We start from the raw sequence: 6,885 nt of genomic DNA, 5'->3' as shown, positions 1-6,885 counted from the left end.
CCAGATGGGCAGGTAAATCTTTAAGCTCTAAGGAAGGAGGGGGGCTCTCGATAGAAGGTTGGTCCATCAGATCGTCACGTACGATCCCAGCAGACACTTCAGACTCAGGGTGATGTGACTCGGCGTCATCTTCCGTTGACTGATCGGTCATGGAAACCATCTCAATCTCTGGAATGTCCCTATTGAGAATCTGAGTGTCAGAGGCAGATCCTCCACAGATCTCGCTGAAAAACTTCCCAACATGCTCCATGATGGTATCAATAAAGTACAGGGAGTCATCAGTAGACTTGGGGTGTTTTAATGACTGTCGAACGTCAAAGGTGACGTTCTCATCCCCAACTCTCAAAATCAACTTACCCTCGTAGACGTCGATCAATGCCTGTGCAGTGGCAAGGAATGGTCGGCCTAAAATCAGTGGTACGCTATCATCGTCGTTCATGTCCAGAATGACAAAGTCCACCGGGAAGATGAACTTGTCGACACGAACCAGCATGTTCTCGACCACCCCTCGAGGGTATTTCATAGAACGATCAGCAAGCTGGATACTCATCCTGGTAGGCCTTGGTTCGCCTAGACCCAGCTTGCGATACACGGAATATGGCATGAGATTAATACTGGCACCGAGATCGGCCAGCGCATGAATAACCGTATCATCACTCAAGATGCAGGGAATCGTGAAACTCCCTGGATCGGCCATCTTTTCTGGTAAATTCCTCTGTAAGACAGCAGAACAGCTAGCACTCAGTGGGATGGAAGCGACCTCAGCAAGCTTTTCCTTATTTGAAAGGATATCCTTGAGGAACTTCGCGTGTTTAGGCATCTGAGTCAGTGCCTCAAGGAATGGAATGTTAAGGTGAAGCTGCTTCAAAAGATCAAGAAATTTGGAATTCTGCTCCTCATCTTTGTCTCTGCGGAGTCTCCTGGGGTATGGTACTCTGGGCCTGTAGATTCTCGGTGGCTCGCTCGGTAGCTGTTGTCTCTCGGCCTGTGCTGAACTCCCTAGGCTGCTCCTCTGATGCACCTGGGCCGGTGGAGACTCCATCTGAATCTCCTCATCCACCTGCTCCTCTACAACTACTGCAGGCTCCTCGACGACTCCTCCTCTAGATCTCTGCTGAATCCCGGGCTCATCTCGTGCCCCTGCATCACTCCTCGTTGTCACAGCTTTTGCAAATCCCTTCGGGTTCTGTCGATGTTACTTGGTAGCGTACCCTGCGGCCTCTCGTTCAATCGACTGGCTATCTCCCCCATCTGTCGCTCGAGACTCTGAATCGACGCTCTTTGATTCCTCATGAACTGCTCGTGCTCTCGAAACTTCTCCTGCGTCTCCTTGTGTCGGGAATCCTCACGCGTCATAAGCTGCGACAACATCTGCGTCTGTTGCGCCATCATCTCCTCCAAAGTGGGCTTCTTCTCCCCACTGCTCGCTCCCTCACCGGCATCCTGAAATAAACTCTGACGTTGCTGAAAACTGGGTTGGTTTCCGCTCCTCCAGTTGGAGTTCTGATTGCCTCTCCATCTCGAATTATAAGAATTGAAAGAATTTGGATTTCGGTTTGGATTTCCTACGAAGTCTACGGCCTCCTCCTGCGAACTGACTGGGCACTGAACGGTATCATGCCCGCCTCTTCAGATCTCACACAAATTGCTCTTCGTCTGCATGTCCTTCACCATCTTCGCCAACGCCTCTACCTGTGCCGTGAGTGCGGTGGTGGTGTCTACCGAATGCATGCCGCGTGATATGGAGTCGACGGTCTTACCTCCTCTGGCGGGTGGTCTCTGGTATCCACTCATAGCTAGCCCATTGAACAAAGCGATACACTCATTGGGGTCCTTCGTTGTCAGCAAATTTCCTCCCGCAGCCGTGTCGAGCATACTCTGTGTCGCGTACGTCACTCCATTATAGAACTTCTCGACAACCGCCCAATCTTGCAAGCCGTGGTTCGGGCACAACGCTAATAGATTCTTAAATCACTCCCAGGTCTCGTAGAAACTCTCGATGTCCTCCATCTGAAAAGAATGTATCTGATTACGTAGACGAGTGGCCTTAGCCGGAGGATCATACTTTTCAAGAAATTGGGTCTGCACGGCAGCCCAAGTAGCTATAGAGCCCTGTGGGAGGGACTCGAGCCACAGACTCGCTTGATCAGTGAGTGAAAATGGAAAGACGCGGAGCTTAACAGCGTCTTCGGAAACGCCCGCAAGATGGAAAGTGTCGCAGATACGCACGATGCAAGTAAGATGAGAGTGCGGGTTCTCGTGAAGCAACCCGTGAAACTGAGCAGAATGAGCAATGGTATTCAGAATGTTCGATGGGATCTGCCAGTTCATAGCAACTCCAATGGTGGGTGGTGCGATGCTGGATCTCGCGCCAGCATTGGCCGGTCGGGCGCGGTCTGCAACTGTCCTCCTCGGTGGTGGAATGTCGCCCATGATCCTATCCCTATCGTCGGGGTCAACGGATGAAGAAGTGGACGAGGGTGAAACGGGACGATGTTTCTCACGAAACTCTCTCTGGCTTGGGAAATGCTTCAGTGTCGGGTGGTCCACGAGATCGAGTCTGTCGCATAAAAACTATAATTAGAAATAAGATTATCTAAACTATTCTAACAAATAAAATAAAACAAAAATAATAATTACAAGTAGCACACAAGGTAAGTCCTAACTCGGATTGCTCTCAAAACGCCTAAAACCGTGTCCCCGGCAACGGCGCAAAAACTTGATGTGTGTCTAATAACTCTATAATAATGACCCTTACAACTAAGCTTTAATTAAAACGAAAATCCTAAAACCACACACAACCGGCAAGTGTACCGATCGCAAGTAGTATAGACCTAGGAAGTTCGAGTATCGAACACGTGGACACGTAAGACGCTAACGATCGCTAACCCTAGACAAAACCTACCTTAGAATAATATTATATTGATTTTTGAATTCTTTTAACTTAACTGGACTAACCTAACTGACTGACAAAAGTTGCCTAAAATAGAAAACTTAACGGGGAACTAACTATGTTAACATAGGATGGAGAAAAACGTCTACCTAGGTCTGAATCAAACTGTAGGCCTAACAAGCTAATGGATTGGATGATATCTAGACACCAGTCCCTAAAGATGACACGACTAAGGATCGCTCGGGCTCATTGGATTACCTCTCGATTTCACTTAATAAACCCTAACTACTCAAAATCGGCTAAAACGACCAAACCGGGAAATAATTGCTAACGTGTTCTAATTCTAGATCACCTCTCGGTCTCACCAACACTCGAACCTAATGGCAATGAATACTACACAACCAAGGATAGAGGAACAATTCAACTTAAACCAAAATAGATCAACTAGTCACTCAAAACACCTAAACCTGACAAGAAACGAACTCGCTCTCGCGCAATCCTTATTCTAGCATGCAAAGGCAATGAGACAACCTTAACCTCTTATTACCTCTCGGTCTCAAAGAAGGTGTTTAACCGCTATACTTAATCCAAATAATCATGCAACAAAACCCTACGGTTGTTCCTACCGCAAACAAACCCTAAACACCAAGTCTAAAATCAAACAATGCACCGATCAATCAATACAAAACTAATCAATCAACACACGGGCTTTATGCAATAAATTAACCAATATTTCCAGCCCTTAAACACAACCTATTTCATGTCTAAATCAAACTTTACAATAGCAATTAAGGTCTATCAATCAAACAATCTATAAAACCTATCAAAACCTAACAATTAACATCATCCCTAGGTAGAACTAGCAAGTTTAGCCTCTCATATTATTTGGACAGCCATGAACAATTAATAAACATATCATTGAGCTCATACCATTCATCTTAACAAACATTCAATGATCAACAATAATCAATAACAAATCAATCTTTCAAGTAATCACAAAACTAGTTAACAATTAAACAAGAAAATCAAAGTGTTGAACAATGAAAAAGATGGAAGGATATATGATGTTTATGGCTGCTTCTTGGCTGTAAAAACAGATGGTAAACGATCCCGAGACTTGGTTCTTGCTTCTTCTTCCTTCCTTAGTCATCACACGATCAAAACCCTAGCCGACCAAAGCTTTTTCTCTTCTTCCTCCCTGCTGAAAGTTGCGATCGGCCAGCAGCTGCTCAAGTTAGGGTTTTTTTTTAATATTTTATGTTATAATATAATAGGGTCTTGGGCTTTTCCAATATGCAACCGGGCCGGGCCTTGAGCTTTGTCTTGAAATTGTATGCGTAAAAGGCCTTTAACATGCTCGAAAATCTTGGTTTCTTCTTCCTTGTAACCCATAACCTACAATATGAATAAACTTATGTAAAACCTATATAAAAAGAGTTAAAACACATAAAATATAATATATTACGTAGATAAAAGGTGCGAAAAATACGTGTTTTACAACACATCATTACCCGTCAAAGATTTTGTTACTATTGAAAAGTGTGTGGCTTGTGCTTAGGGTAAACATCATCGAAAAACTCATAAACCAAAATTGCTTAACACCATTTCATCTGTGTTTCAATTACTGCATATGGATCTTTTCGGTCCAGTTCATGTTTTGAGTCTTTCTCGCTGCTCTTATTGTCGTTACTACTGATGACTACTCACGTTTTACTTGGGTGTTTTTCTTGTCAAATAAGAGTGAAACTGCAGAATTGATCAAGCGATTTGTTATGCTTATGGAGAATCAGCTAAATCTGAAGCTGAAGGGCATTCGGTGTGACAATGGTACGGAATTCAAGAATGCATCATTGAATTATTTTTGCTCAGAAAGGGGGTCAATACAGTTCAGCTCGGACACCACAGCAGAATGGTGTCGCTAAAAGGAGAAACATGACTCTTATCGAGGCGGCAAGGACCATGCTGTGTGATTCTAAACTGCCATTATTCTTCTGGGCAGAAGCTATCAACATGGCCTATTATGTTCAGAATCGGGTGATTATTAACAAATCACAAATGAAAACTCCATATGAGATCGTATATGGTCATAAGCCTACTGTTGCACACTTCAGAGCCTTTGGTTGTCCGTGTACTCTTGATGTCTTGTAAAACACACGTATTTTCCGCACGTTTTATATTATATTTTATATGTTTTAACTCGTTTTAGATAGGTTTTACGTACATTTATTAATCTTGTAGGTTTTGGGTAAAAGAAAGGTAAAAACCGGGACTTTTCGAGCATTCTATGAGCCTTTTACGGATACAAGTTCAAGACAAAGCTCAAGGCCCGACCCGTATGCATCATGGAGGCCCAAATACTATTATAATATTATAATATAAAGAATTTAAAAACCCTAGAGCTGCTGGAGAGCAGCCGAACAGCAGCAGCAACAGGGGAGAAAAAAAGAAAAAAAGTTTTTTCGGCTAGGGTTTGAAGGTTGTGGCGGCTAGGGAAGGAAGAAGACACAAGAACCAAGCCTCGGGATTGAATCTCCATCGTTTTTGACAGCAAGAACAGCCCCGGAAACACCCGATATCCTTACATCTTTTTCATTGTTCATCAAACTTTATTTTCTTGATCAATTGTTAATTTGTTTTGCGATTGTGTTAGAGATTGAAGTGTTTATGATTATTGTTGATCGTTGGAAAATTGTTAAGATGATTGGTATGAGTTTATTAATGGTTTTATTTAACGTTCATGGCTGTCCAAAGATGATTATTGGCTAAACTTGTTAGTTCTACCTAGGAATGATGATTCCTGTTAGTGTTTGATGAGCTTGTTGGATTGTTTGATTAATAGACCTTAATTGCTATTGTAAATTTTGATTTAGACATGAAATAGGTTGTGTTTAATGGCTGGAAATTTTGGTGATTCATTGCATAAACCCCGTGTGTCGGTTGATTAGTTTTGTATTGATTGATCGGTGCATTGTTTGATTCTAGACTTGGTGTTTAGGGTTTGTTTGCGGTAGGTACCACCGTAGGGTTTTGTTGCATGTTTAATTGGATTAAGTACAACGGTTAAACACCATTTTTGAGACCGAGAGGTGATAGGAAGTTAGGGTTGTCTCATTGCCTTTGCATGCTAGAATAAGGATTGCGCGAGAGCGAGTTCGTTTCTTGTTAGGTTTAGGTGTTTGAGCGACTAGTTGATCTATTTTGGTTTAAGTTGAATTGTTCCTCTATCCTTGGTTGTGTAGTATTCATTGCCATTAGGGTCGAGTGTTGGTGAGACCGAGAGGTGATCCTTCATTAGAACACGTTAGCAATTGTTTCCCGGTTTGGTCGTTTTAGCCGATTTTGAGTAGTTAGGGTTTGTTGTGTGAGACCGAGAGGTAATCCAGTGAGCCCGAGCGATCCTTAGTCGTGTCATATTTAGGGACCGGTGTCTAGATATCATTCAATTCATTAGCTTGTTAGGCCTACAATTTGATTCAGACCTAGGTAGACGTTTTTCTCCATCCTAAGTTAACACAGTTAGTTTCCCGTTAAGTTTTCTATTTTTGGTAAGTTTTGTTAGTCAGTCTAGTTAGTTCAGTTAAGTATTTAAAAATCAAAAATCAATATAATTATTATTATAAGGTAGGTCTTGTCTAGGGTTAGTGATCTTTAGCGTTCTGACGTGTCCACGTGTTCGATACTCGGACTTCCTAAGTCTATACTACTTGCGATCGGTACACTTGCCGGTTGTGTGTGGTTTTAGGATTTTCGTTTTAATATTAAAGCTTAGTTGTGAGGTTCATATTTATAGGGTTATTAGACACACATCAACTCTACTGAATCTCGAGTCTACTCCGAAGTTTGGGGCCAAATCTGTTGATTGTTATTTTGTTGGGTATGCTGGTCACACCGCCTACAGAGTCTAAAATAAGTCAACTAAACAGATTCTAGAATCCTATGATGTTCGTTGATTGAAAGAAAACAAGACTGATGCTTGTGTTGGTCGGGACTGG

This window comes from Bidens hawaiensis, unplaced genomic scaffold (assembly GCF_021521415.1).
Source record: "Bidens hawaiensis isolate Kalapana, Puna unplaced genomic scaffold, B.hawaiensis_p1.1 tig00001960_1, whole genome shotgun sequence".
Lineage (NCBI taxonomy): Eukaryota > Viridiplantae > Streptophyta > Magnoliopsida > Asterales > Asteraceae > Bidens > Bidens hawaiensis.
Note: the sequence above shows the minus strand (reverse complement) of the source record.